The following is a 14,830-nucleotide window of genomic DNA, read 5'->3' on the forward strand; positions in this document are numbered from 1 at the left end:
GCTGGTTCCATCCCTGTTGATTTTCCGGAAGTCCCTCAAAACCTGGTTGTGCCATCAGGCCTGGGGTCCCCAAGGGACTGGTGAGATACTGAGGTGTTTCCATTGTTATTAACATCTGCTGTTCTCCCTTGGCCTTGTGTTTCTTAAATTTGTTAATAATAATTGCTTTTTTAATATATTTTTTAATTTTACTGTATACGACCCAGAGTCACTTTTTCATGAGATGGGTGGCCATATAAACTTGATAATGGATGGATCGATGGATCGATCCACGCTGAGGAGAAATCATATATATGCATGGAGTGTGAGGTGGGTTGGCTGAGAGAGAATGAGGGGCCAAAGTCACCCAGCCAGCTTCCATGCCTAAGAGGAACTAGAACTCATGCTCTCCCAGTTTCTAGTCCAGCACCTGAACCACTTATGATCATGATTAGTGTTACAAGCCCTTCCCAAAGGACAATCAAAACCAGAAAAACAATCACAAAATTCCATCCAATCAAATCAGCCAACCAAACATTTGCCAACCGTTAATTCTAAACAACTCTGGATGACTTATCCCTGATATGCTCCGCTTATTTGCTAAAATGTAACGCTTTCTCTCAGGCCACTACAGGACCAACTGACCTTCCTTCCTTCATTTCCTCCCCTGCTCATCTCGTTTTATTCCCTTTCCTTTCTCCAGTGCAGCAATCCCTTTCCCTTTTTCTCTCTGTTGTTTCTCCTTAAAGATACAGTGGTACCTCTAGTTACGAACTTAATCTGTTCTGTGACTCTGGTTGCAACTCGAGTTGGTCGCAACTCGAGGTAAATTTTCCCATAAGGTTCAATGTAAATACGGTTAATCCGTTCCGCCCTCCAAATTTGGTCGCACCACGAGGCAAATTTCCCCATAAGGTTCAATGTAAATATGGCTAATCCATATGGATTTTGGTGGAATTTGGTCGCACCACGAGGCAAATTTCCCCCGTAAGGTTCAATGTAAATACGGCTAAACAGTTCTGAAACATCTGCATTTTATTTTTAAACCTCAAAAACATGAAAAAAAGTACAGTACAACACAGAATGAAGAGGGAGAATGGGGTGGGGAGGCAGTTATTGTTTGGAGGGAGAGTCCCCCTCCAAAGGGACATCGGGGAGATCTCCTTCAGGGGTTTCCTCTCTTCTTTGCCTCTTAGCTGCAGGCTCAGTTCTGGGGAAAAACCTGTCTAAAGTCAGTTGCCAGCCTGCTCTCCATTTTCTTTGGAGCCATGCTGACAAGCACACCAAAAACCTTCCAAACGCCACAAAACACACCACAAGCCTCACCGAACATCTCCTTGCTACCGCGATCTCGCCCACAGGAAGCCGCGACCGCGTGGCAGCAGGGAAAATGGCCGCGGATCCGGTTCGTAGCTCGAGGCGGAGTTCGCATGTCGGGGTAAATTTTTGGGGCCGGAGCTGGTCGTATCTCGAAAAATTCGTAAGGAGGGGCATTCATAACTAGTGGTACCACTGTAGTTAAAAACATAACTTATTTTTTTCCATATATAGGGCTTTTCTGAAAGAACTACTCATGCTTCCCTCTTAAGATCGCCACTCCTCACGTTCGTCATCTTTGGGCATCAACCCTATTTTCCCACCCTCCCCCTTCTAACGTCTCCAAGCACAGCGTGCAGGATCCACTGCACGGGGCGTTCTAGTTCAGCCAAAATGCAAGGAAGAGCACCTTCCTTGGGGAGGTAACTCACCAGGACAATGAGGAGAAGGCGAGGAAGTTCCAAGCTCACCCTGAGGGTTGTATTTCTAGGAAGAATCACTTTCTTCCTTTACCTTTTAGCCTGGAGAGAAAGAGCCTGCTTGAAGTCCTGAGAAGGAAACCCACATGTGAGGCTGCATCTGCGCTACTAGCAAACAAGTTGTGCTTGTGGTGGCTGCCAGCAAGCTGAAATTCGAGTCTTCCTATCCACCTTTTTTCCAAATTAGAATCTTGGGTCAGGGCAATCCTGGAGCTCCAGCTCCCCCAATCTACCTATGCCCCGCTGGCCCCAGGTGAGAGAAACCTTTTCTTTTTTCAGATCTCCCTTTAGAGTTCCTTTCCCTTAAAGGGTTATAGTCATTGCTGTAATGGAGAAAAAGGAAAAGGAGCACCCCAAAATGGAGACTGCACCCAGCTCCCCTCTTTGCCTAATCCCATCAGACCCACATCAACCATTCCCATCTGCAGACAAAGCCCCCCATAATCTTACCCAGCCAAAAGAAAAGTCCTAATAAGCAGCCCTAAGAAGGAAACCGCAGCGACATAGCCAGGTGAGAAACTGTGACGTTCCATCCTCAGTCAAGGACACGACCCTGATTATCTGAACATTCCACCTCCCCAGCAAGGGTCTTCCTCACTTCACGGCTGCTTTTGAAAGCGTGCCATTAATTTTGTACTTATTTCAATTTGTATGGCTGCCCATCTGAACAAATGGCTCTGGGTGGTGAACAATCTTAACATAATTTAAAAACAATTTCTATCACAAATACAAAAATTAAAGTACGTATCAGCCAACAAAGATATCACAATTGACAGTTGGTAGACAGCCAGGACATGGGGCCCTTCACACACGTTTTACCTAGCACTGAAAATGGCCCATGTACTTCAACAAGGACTGTCCTAGCTTCCCCCAAATCCTGGTTTACTGTTCTCCCAGGTTCTTCCATTTGAATAAATGGTTGGTTCTTTCTCCTCAGTGTAGTAGTCCTTTCTTCTGACCTTTTCTATATCAGGAGCTGCTGCTCCTGGAAACAGATAGTGGGCAAGTCCCTTCTTTCTCATTCAGCATTTGGGGGAGGTTAGAGCCATGACTCCTAACCTTGCAACACAAAGCAGTTCGGCAAGTATATTAGTGCAACTGTGGTATGAGGAAAATACATCTTTGGGTGAAGGAAGCAGAAGTCCTCAGATGAATGGGATTGCCTTTATAAAATTGAAATATAAAGGAATGTGCAGGATGGCTGTAAAGAATTTATTCAACTGGTGTGAACTGGCTGATTATAAAAAGCCTCATCTCAGACCCTTCTCACAAACATCCCAATATACAAGGCATCCGTCTCACAGTTCTTCCTGGCATTTGGCACCTTGTTACTTCCTCTTAGTAAGGCTATTGTTTTCCTTGAAGGTAGCAGATAAGAAGAGGGGCAAATACAGAAAGCCTCTGTCTCAAAGGCTAATGAGATAAGAAGGGCAGAAAGTAACTTGAGATCTATTGCTTATTGATGTATGCCTGCATCATCACATGAATACATATGTGTGCATTCTTTTCCCTTCCCCTTCTTGTAGAAATATATAAATATCAAACCCACACCTCAGTTTCTATGGAATCAAAACACAGAATTCAAATGCAAAATAATCAAGGCCTCACTGCAGTGTTTATTAGACAGAGCACATTGGAGGGGACCCCACCAAAAGTTAGTGCGAGACACTCTCCTCCAGGCCAAATTGGTACCCTGATATTTATACATTTCTACAAGAAGGGAAAGAGAAAAGAAAAACACCATGAGATATTTGTTTGTTTATACCAGCCATCTCAGCAAGTGACTATGTCTCTGATAAGTGACTTATTGATAAGATTTATTAGTTAATACTAATGACTAAATCTTACATATTAGTAAGATTTGCACGCAAAAAGATGTCATATTGACATAACAAACAGACTCCATTGACTATAGAAAGGAAGCAAATTCAAATATTGCAAGACGTCTCTTCAAGTATGTTTTAGAAAAAGGAAACCATTTGCATCGCTAACAGCTGTTCTAAGAACAAAACAACTCAGATACAGGTGGACAATCCCATCTGCATCGGGCATTTTTCTGGACACAAAGACACCTCTGATTAAAATGCATTCACAAGCCCTTTCATTGGAAAGAGAATCAATGGCTCAGCACATCTCAGACCAGAAATGCCTTACAATTGAATAATTACATTCATATATTACATATATTACAATCAATAAAGAAAAGGAAAATTGGATATGGCAGCAGCTTTCAGCTGATTTCAAAATGGAGACCACATTAATTTCTTCAGTGCCAATGGATTAAATTCACCACAGAAATGTAACAAAATCTTTTACAATTGAAAAAAACAATGCTGATCTTGTCGGTTTACAAGAAACACATATGAAAATATGACATGTTTGTTCACTAAAGCAAGAGAAACTGGGACGAGAATATACAAACACTGGAAAAAACTAAGAAAAATGGAATAATGATTTATATCAAATTACCAACCTGGGAAGTAGTGGATCAATTTAAAGACAAAGCAGGAAACTTTGAAACTACAGAAAGAAGACAAAACAATTATTTTAGCCTCCATTTATGGTCCAAATAAAAATAACCATTTTAAAAAGGGTTTTTTTTCAAAAGAGAACAGAATTTGGAGAAGGTGAAATATTTGTCTTAGGAGATATGAATGAAGTTTTAGATCTAAACTTAGACAAATCAACACAAAGGGAAAAAGACTGCAGGAAGCTTCCACAGAAAATATTATCAACATATGGAGGAACTGGCATTGACAGATGTTTGGAGATTACAAAATCCATCCAAGAGAGACTCTACCTTTTTCTTGGCAAGACATCAGTCATGGTCCAGAATAAATATGTGTTGGGTCTCCAAGACTTGGACACCTTCCATTAAAGAAGTACCAATTATTCTAAGGATTTATGTAGATACACTCCAATTTTAATAACATTCTGGGGAAAAACTACCCTTCGGATAGAAGATGAATTATAGGTTATGACTTCATGATACTGTCCTACAGAAATGCAAAGAGGAATTGAATTTCTTCTGTAAAATGAACAGGGCACCAGGAATCTCTTGTACCACTATTTGGGAAAGTAAAGCATATGAGAGGCCTCCTAATTAAATTAGTGGCAAAAGAAAAGAGAAAATGTAATAAACGGAAAGAACAATTAGAAGCTAAAACAAGAGAATTGGAACAAAAGCATAAAACTAACCCAAAGAGACAATTGACGAAAGGATTGAAAGAAACGAAACAGCAATTAAATATAGTAGAAATGGAAGAATTATGGGAAAAAATGAAATTTGTTACAGAAAGAATTTTGAACATATGACTAAAGCAGGAAAATGGTTAGCCTATCAATTTCAAAAAAATAATCAGAGAAATGCTAAAGAAATCCTAAATGCTGGAATATTTGGCTACCATAGTTATTTGCTTACAGAGAAGTACCCCAAGCATCTGGAGCAGTGTTTCTCAACTTTAGCAACTCTAAGATGTGTCGACTTCAACTTCCAGAATTCTCACACAACGTAGAGTTGCCAAGGTTGAGAAACATTAGAGGATTCAGTCCCTTTGAATTATTGTATGGCAGGAGACCTTGAGGTATACTCAATGTCAATAGTAATAGTGTATACTAAATTTGATGGTGGCTTATCTGTTTGTTTAATCAGTCATGTAATCAAAGTAAACGAAGCCCTCTTGATGCTGAGTCACAAGCTCCTGACCCTAACTGGATATGACAACATCAGTTCAAGACCCTAAGTGGATATGATGTGCATACCCCCCCTCCCCATGTGATGCAGATGTCTCAGCGTCACAACCCTAACCAGATATGACATGTTCAACCTAATCCCATCAAGAATGGGTGGCAGTCAGCCCTAGACTGTGTAATTAGCTAACCAAACCTAGTCCTATATGTGGATTTGGGAAGCAAACCCTTTTTGTGCATTGTGAAATAAATAATTGCCTAATGGTGCTTTTAATTTTGTGAGTTTCAAAACCAGCACCTTGAATGCTGGGAAAGGAGATCCTAAAATGCTGCCATGGACTGTATTTTGTCTCCCTTTTCTAAAGAAGGCTTTGTTTCTATGCAGTTTAAAGTCACTCCCTCGAACGCAGGAAAAAAAAAAAACTTTTTAAACCACAGCAGGCCAGAGTGATTAACCTCGCTTTAACCCCCAACCCATATCCTACGTGAAGTGAAAACCACAGACAGCTTTATCGTTTGTAACAGCTAAAGACACACAGTTTGCAAATTTAATCTAAAATATACATGCACACACACACTCAATCCACAGGCAGCTTTACCTTTTATAAAAGCTTTAGAAACATCATTTGCAAATTTAACCTGAAACACACATACATGTGCGCGTGCGCACACACACACACGCACACAGGTGTTTGCAAATGTAACTGATAACACAAATATACACATACATGTAAACATTTCGAAACATGATAAAATTTATTCCACCCCCTCCAGCAAAGCCAAGAAAATTGAACAGGGAATTAAGTACTCACATGCAGCAGCCAATCAAGCAAAAAGTAGAGTGATACTTATTATCGTTCCATGTCAGAACTGTGATTCCGGACATGTGCTGTCATAACAGCTAGTAAAAAGGAGTAGGGCTGGGGTAGAGGGGTGTCCAGACGTGTCACAACCGTGATTCAGGGTATGCACACAAGGCAATCGTCTGTCAGTAAAAAAAAGGGGGTGGGCTGGGGGAGGTATGTCCAGACATTGTCTGAGAGTTGCTGCAGTGAAGTTCACCAGTTTAAACCACAGTGTGCTTTTGAAAATAATATGGCAGCCTCAGATTCCAAAGAAGTGTTTAATAAAGGTTCTGCAAGCCTTTTTACATCGTTGAGACACCCACCAAGACATGGGCAACTCAAGGCCGTCGCTGACAGAGTTTGTGTGTGTGTTTGTTTGTTTATTTATTGTATTTATATACCATTTTTGTATATAAATAGATATAATAAGAGTATACAATATAATAATAAATAAATATGTCTATTTATATAGAATAGAAATAAATGGTGGCTGCTGCTTCTAAACACCAGGTCAGTCTGTAATAAGGCATCCCTCATCAGTGATTTAATCACATATGAGAGGGCTGCCCTGGCATGCATCACTAGGACGCGGCTGGATTTCGAGGGGGGGTAGCCCTCGCAGAGTTATGCCCAGCTGGGTTTCAGGTGTGGCATCAGCCGAGAGTCCAGGGCAGGAGTGGAGGTATGGCGATTGTCCTCCGGGAATCACTTAACAGCTTTCAGGGGTGCTGTACCACAGGTCAATGGATGTGAGACCCTGTGCATTAAGTTGGGCTCTAGGGATCAGTTGGGACTGCTGCTGTTCTACCGGCCTCCCTGCTGCACAGCAACTTCCCTACCTGAGCTCCTTGGTGCTACTTCTGGGTTGGCAGTGGAGTTCCCCAGGCTTATGGTCTTGGGGCACTTCAATTTGCCTTTTCTAGGGATGGGGTGTGAGGGGACTCGGGTGTTCATGGCCACCATGACGGCCATGGGCCTATTCCAAATCATCCAGAGCCCGATGCAGAACGGTGGTCATATACCGGATCTGTCAGAGCAGTGGCTATGCGATCTGCAATTGGGGGAGCTTTTGGTGTCATGGTCAGATCACGCCCTGATTACAGTGGGATGCCTAGCACCACTATCCACTGCAGGGGGGCTGGATCTATTAGATCAGTCTGCCCCCGGCGACTAACAGGCCCAGATGGGTTCCAGAAGGAGTTGGGGGTTCTTCCTGCTGGTCTGCTGCACGGTCCATCTGAAGACTTGGTTGTTGTTGTTGTTTAGTCGTTAAGTCGTGTCCGACTCTTCGTGACCCCATGAACCATATTGCGCCAGGCCTTCCTGTCCTTCACTGCCTCCCTGAGTTTGCTCAGTTTCATGCTCATTGCTTCAGTGATGCTATCTAACCATCTCATCCTCTGCCGTCCTCTTCTCCTTTTGCCTTCAATCTTTCCCAGCATCAGGGTCTTCTCCAAAGAGATCTCTCTTCGCATTAGGTGGCCAAAATATCTGAGCTTGAGCTTCATTATCGATCCTTCCAATGAGCAATCAGGGTTGATTTCCTTTAAGATTGACTGGTTTGACCTCCTAGCAGTCCAGGAGACTCTCAAGAGTCTTTTCCAGCACCACAGTTCAAAGGCATCAATTCTTCGGCGCTCGGCCTTTTTTATGGTCCAGCTCTCACAGCCATACATTACTACTGGAAAAACCATAGCTTTGACTATGCGGATCTTTGTTGGCAAGGTGACGTCTCTGCTTTTTAATATGCTATCTAGGCTTGCCATAGCTTTCCTCCCAAGGAGCAAGCGTCTTTTAATTTCATGGCTGCAGTCTCCGTCTGCGGTGATCTTGGAGCCCAAATAAATGAAGTCTGTTACTGCTTCCATTTCTACCCCTTCTATTTGCCAGGAATTGATGGGTCCAGATGCCATGATCTTAGTTTTTTTAATGTTGAGTTTCAAGCCAACTTTTGCACTCTCCTCTTTCACCCTCATCAAGAGGCTCTTTAGTTCTTCTTCACTTTCTGCCATTAGGGTGGTATCGTCCGCATATCTGAGGTTGTTGATGATTCTCCCTGCAATCTTAATTCCGGCTTGTGATTCTTCCAGCCTGGCATTTCTCATGATGTACTCTGCATATAGGTTAAATAAGCAGGGTGACAGTATACAGCCTTGTCGTACACCTTTCCCTATTTTGAACCAATCGGTTGTTCCATGACCGGTTCTAACTGTTGCTTCTTGGCCCGCATACAGATTTCTCAGGAGACAGGTAAGGTGGTCTGGTATTCCCATCTCTTTAAGAATTTGCCACAGTTTGTTGTGATCCACACAATCAAAGGCTTTTGCATAGTCAATGAGAAGACTTGGTAGCCGCTTGCAATAAAGGGGCAACTGAGGCTTTGGCTTGGATCATGCCCATGCGACCTCTCTCCTCTTGGGGATCCCAGCACTCTCCATGGTTTACGGAAGAACTAAGAGAGAGGAAGTGAGAGATGTCTAGAGCATTGCTGGCGCTCAACAAGCATGAGCTCAACCAAACATGGGTTAGAGTGGCTATTCATGCCTTGAGTGGCAATAAGGTGGGGGGGAAGCGTCATTACTCCTCCGCTCTTATTGTGTCCACAGATAGCCACCCCACAGCCCTGTTTCAGGTGACATGAGCCCCCCTGAGTAAGGATGGCTCGGAGAACCTTCTGTAGGGACATGTGGAGGAATTTTCTTGGCACCTGTTGGATAAAATCACTCAGATTCATTCTGAGTTGGACGCTGGCTTTACTGCAGGTCCAGTGGTGGTGCCTAGGGAGGAGTCTTAATTAAGCAAAGCTGGTGCCTGGAGGCTGTAAAGGTCTGGATGAGGAACAACAGGCTTCAACTGAACCCTGCCACGACTGAGTGGCTTTGGGTTCTGGGGCCATTTGGTGCTAGGGCTATGCCATCTTTGGTACTGAATGGGTTTGCACTGCCCCAGACAGACCCTGTGCACAATCTGGGGGTCCTCCTGGACTCACGACTCCTGCTTGAAGAGCGGGTGGCAGTAGTGGCTAGGAGGGCCTTTGCACAGCTTCATGTTGTACACCAGTTGCGCCTGTTCCTGGATCAGAGGGACCTGATCACTGTCACTCATGCCCTGGTCACCTCCCGGTTGGATTTCTGTAATGCACTCTACATGGGGCTGCCCTTGAAGAGTATCCGGAAGCTTCAACTGGTGCAAAATGCAGCGGCGCAGGCCGTTATATATGCCCCTGGGGTGGTACACATTACACCTCTGCTTTGCGAGCTGCACTGGTTGCCAGTTTGCTTCTGGGTCCAATCCAAGGTGCTGTTTTTTACTTTTAAAGCCCTTCATGGCATGGGGCCGGATTACCTGAGGGACTGCCTCTTCCAGATTACATCTGCCCGTCCCTTCAGATCTGGCAGAGAAGGCATGCTGCAGATCCCGTCTGCTAGAGAATTACATTTAGTGGTTCCCAGGAGGCGGGCCGTCTCTGCTGTGGCACCTGCCTTGTGGAATCCTTTCCCCCCGGAAGTGAGATTAGCTCCATCCCTCTTGACATTCCACAAGTCCCTCCAGACCTGGCTATGGGATCAGGCCTGGGGCTTCCAGGGGACCAGGGAGATTTTACGATGGCTCCCTTATTCATTTTATCCCCTCCTGTTTTGTGTGTTTTCAGAGTTTTTTATGTGTAATTGTTGTTATGTATTGATTTTTTAATTGTTGTACACCGCCCAGAGTCACCTTGTATGAGATGGGCAGCTAGATAGACCAAAAGTTGTTATCAGGGTTTTGATAAAGAAAATCATTTCTTTGAACTGATTTGTATGGATGTTGTAAGCCATGTTGTAATTTTAGTGAAAATTTTAGTGATGAGGAACAGAGGGAAAAAAAGGATATATCCTGTAATACTTACCAGGCAGCCTGTGAAATGGTGAAACGGCTGTCTTTAGCCCCCATCAAAGGACACGGAGTGGGTAAGTAACTGGTTTTATTTATTGTTATGTAAATGCTAGTGGAGCAGATAGCACACTAACAGGCTATGTTTTATATTTTCCAGTCTCTGAATTAGCACCACCTAGACAGCAACCAGTTCAAAGCACCCTGCTTTTATATCGCTGTGGAAATCACTGCTGGCACAAATCTCCTGAAGATTTTTCTGATCTAGAATATGGCTGCAATTCCGTTCTATCAGAGAGGCCACGCTATTTGCACTGCAAGTTAAAGAGCTGCAAGTCAAGTGAAGACTGGCTTGTTTGTGACTGTGGGCATGGTTTGTGGGATACAGTATGTTGCCCAGAAAGGACGACTTACTGTAAAATAGCATGTTATGACACTTATCTTCTGATGCTGATGCTGATGAGGGATATGTTTCTGATGGCCTAGGCATGCCCCTCTGAACTCTGTATTACCAATAAAATCATGTGTTAAAGGCAACGTGCAATCATTTGTCAGAGGTCTTTCGGTATAATGAAGTATGAAAAGATTCTAAGGGGCATTTATTATTGTTGTATAGGAAGTTATGGAGGTGTGGATTCCCTTTTTCAGGAGGGAAGAAACCATGATAAAACCCTGTCCATGAAGCAAGTCAAGACATGGCTTTCAGGACAAGATGCTTATACCCTTCATAAATCTGCAAGAATTAATTTTCCTAGAAATAAAACAGTCTGGCTTAGATCAGCAACGGTAGTCTGCTCTCATAGATATCTCTACGTTGTCTAAGGAAAACCATGGAAAAAGGTTCCTCTTAACAGTTATTGACATTCTATCTAAATATGCCTGGGCCTACCCTTTATTTGATAAGTTGGGAGTGAGGTGGCTGCAGCCTTCCGGAACATCTTCAAAACAGGGCGTGCACTGCGAAAAATATAGAGAGTAAAGAATTCTTAAATATTCCTCTGAAGAAACTTTTAGCACGTTACGGCATTCATCATTTTGTCACCCATAGTGAGACTAAAGCAGCCATTACAGACAGGTTTAACCCTACCCTGGAAAATGAACTCTGGAGGTATTTTACAGCTAGAAATACCCATTGTTATGTGGACATTTTGCCAGCTGTTCTTCAGGGGTACAATGGCACTTTCCATCATAGCATCCAGGCAGCCCCTAATACCGTAAATTTGTCTAACAAAAGGGAGGTATGGGTAAGACTGTATGGGGAAGTTTTAAAAAGGAAAAGAAAGGAAAAATATCTTAAGGTGGATTACCACATCACACTGAAAGAAAAGTTTGAAAAGAGCTATCAGCAAATCCATACAGCTGAAATATTCACCATCAAAGAACTGGGGATAAGGGGGGAAAGAGTGGTGTATAGATTAAAGGATTACACAGATGATTCTGTAAAGGGGCCTTTTTACCCTGAGGAGCTCCAAAAGATCCCTGCTGACCAACAACGCATATACAGAATTGAAAAAGCGATCAGAAAAAGAGGGTGGGGGAAATAGAGAGAGATTCTAGTCAAATGGGTTAGCTGGCCAGAGAAGTTCAACAGTTGGGTGAAGGAGACTGACATAGATCACCTTTGATACGGCAGGGTTTTATATCACCCTTCCCTGCAACACATCAGTAGCAAGTTTTCCCCAAAACAAAAATTCTGATTTTATTATTCAACTTCTTCATCCAGACTCTTGGTGTTATTTCCATTGGGCATCTTGATTCCTTCAGTTTTCACTATTTTTCCCTTGTTGATGGTGAGGGTGGCACAATTGTCCAGTCCAACCTGCATTGCAAGATTTGGCTGTATATTTGGACAGTCCTTGTAGCACACAAGCCCCACAACCACATTTTTACTATTATTATTGAGGCAGTGATGAGGTTTCGGGCTGAATGGTTCTGACATTTCGCTAGCAGCCATGGCTGTGTGAGACTAGGCTGAAGCTGCCATAACCTAAAGATGAAGCAGGCACTTAAGCAGAGAGGACAAAAGCCAGGAATCTTGTCTATGAGATCCCTTCAGGGAGGTAGATAAGAAGGAAGCAAGTCCTTAAGGAAAAAACAAAGGACCTGAACCAGAAAGAGGAAATTGGGCCTGAGCACATGGAAGCCCTCACCCCAATCCCATCAACTTGTAAATCAACCCAGCAAGGACTTTTGGGGATAAAAGGGGTCCCAAAGCCCGCCCACTGGGAGTCGTCTTGGTCATCTGAGTCATCCAGACTTGGCTGCTTCCGTCCCTCTAGCTAGTGCCTGTCAGCCCAGTTGGGAAGGACGTGGGTAAGTGTAGATGAACACGTGTGTGTGTGTGTGTGTGTGTGTGTATGAGAAAGAGCAAATGTACTGAGCAACCAGTAAAGTTTTGCTGTTACTTTAAATTCACTGGGTCTCCGTGTATTACAAAGAACCTCTTGTGCCTCAGTGTTCGGTTGGAAGTGATTTGTGTGTATCCCCAATTATTTCCCCGCTGTTGACCAGGGCTGTGTGTCTGTCTGCTCCAGCCGCACCTATCTGGAAACTCAGGTAGAAAGCAAGGGGGGCTGACAAAATCCGCGTGCCTCAACAGGCTGTGAGTGGCCATAAGCCGAACCTGGGAGCAGCGTGTGTAACAGCTGGCAACTTCAGAGGCACAGCGAGCTACTTTGGGCTACACCTCCCAGCAGCCCACAGGCAACTGAAATGGGCTGACTGGGCTCTTGTATTTGAACCTGGCAAGTTGCTCTTGGGTTGGTCCATGTCACGGGAGTCCAAGAAAGCTGGTTCATGATTGGTTCCTCGTCTGGTCCATTTTGAAGAAATTCCAAGAGCACTGGTTCCTGATTGGCCTAGCTTTGATTGGTTCTTTGTGTAGGTGGTCTTCTGACTGGTTTATTTTGGAGAATTCCAAGAGAGCTGGTTCCTGAGCCAGGATACTGCTAGGTGTTCCTTCTGGTGAGGCTGTGCAGATTCTTTTGGATTAGATAAGGCAATTTAGCCTTGGTGTACATGAAGCATGGGATCCATGGTTTACTGAGTTTCAAACTCTCTTCCCTTCTGTTGAAGTTGTTGGAACATTGATCGATCTTGATCGCCTCTCTGTGTTTCTCTATCTAGAAACCCTACAGCAGCATATCCTCCCCCTCCTCTTCCTCCTCCTCATTTTCCAAAGGAGGTCAGCAGCATCTGAGAGGACCCATGTCCCAGAACCCTGTAGATGGCATTCTTATAAAGAAGTAACCTGGAGGAAGCTCTTCTTGATCTGTTTGGGTGCCAGACCCCATTGTGAGCAGGTGTTCCATGCTTGCCAGGTCCTGTGCTATGAAAGGAGGCTTTAAAGGTGACAACCGGCACCTTGAATTGCTCCTAGTATCAGTGCAGTGCAGTGTGACCAAGGTGTGCATATTACCAAACTGCTACATTCTGGATCACTTGTAGCTTCCAAGGAGTCTTCAAGGGTAGCACTCTGTAGATCGCATTGCAAGAGTTCAGATTTGTGCCATTAAATATCTAATGGTATAAAACAGGAAAAGAGAAGAGTAATAGAACATCAGAATTTGATAACAGTAATACCACTATTTTGTTACAGTTGTATGCTTTTTTTTTTTTAGCAGTGAGGACAACAAAGGAGGGATTCACTCCTGCCACTGGACTGTCTTTCAGGGCCTTGCAGTTTAGAGCCTGGGATGTTGAGGAACTTTCACAAGTATATTGCAATCAATTGTATAAGTCTGGGGATGTCCCCAGAGTCATGAGAATGTTGAATAACTTGCTGGAAGAACCTGGATGGAAAGAAAGACCCTATTTCCCTCATCTATACAGTCCACACAATCCATTTGTTCTCCTACAGATATCTTATAACATGTTGCTCCAGAGGAATAGGCCAGAGGCACTGGAGTGAAGGAGGCTAAAATCAGGACTTAGAAAAACTTCCCAACACTGTGCCTGGGGAATCCCTAGGACTTCTCTTCCTACACCAATGGTGGAAAGAAGGTGGAGAAGATTCCTGTGAAATGGAAAGTCCTGCTCGACTCCAGAGGGTGGGACTAGTGGAGACCTGCATGCCCAGCCAAGCTCTGAACTGGTATGTGGGAATGACCTGGGGGGACCGGAGGAAGAGTTGCAGCCTAGACAATGGTCTGATAAATGAAATCTGAGTCTGAAGGAGGGATGGGGGTGGAGAGAGCATCTCAGAAGGGAGCCTCCCTTGTACTTGGGAGAGTAAAAATAAGGGAGGGGAGAGGTAATTTCAGACTTGCCAGATTCTGTTACTGTAAGCTTACAATAACAGTAACCATGGCTGGTGCTTCTTGCCTAGACTACCTCAAAGGAGTGACAAGTCCTGAATTCCTGGTCTTCTTGTTTCAGAGCAAGAGAAAGATAGACCAACTTGCCCAGCTTAGTTCAGTAATGGATGCCTCAAGGAGAGAGTCTCCCAACTGTAGGTGGCAATGGAAGACCTCTCGGGTGCCATGTAGACCCTGGTGTTTGCCCAAAGCAGCTACTCAACATCCCTAGCCCTAGATTTGTAAGCCATCCAGAGTCTGATCTTTGGCATTCAATATTGGTCAGTTGTATAGCCTGTCATATGAGATCCAGGACAGTTTGCTTTTAGAGTGTGTGGATTTCTACCACAAT

The sequence above is a fragment of the Python bivittatus genome, unplaced genomic scaffold (genome assembly GCF_059951505.1).
Source record: "Python bivittatus isolate LINGU-HERP-01145 unplaced genomic scaffold, Pbiv_v1 ctg000650_np1212, whole genome shotgun sequence".
Lineage (NCBI taxonomy): Eukaryota > Metazoa > Chordata > Lepidosauria > Squamata > Pythonidae > Python > Python bivittatus.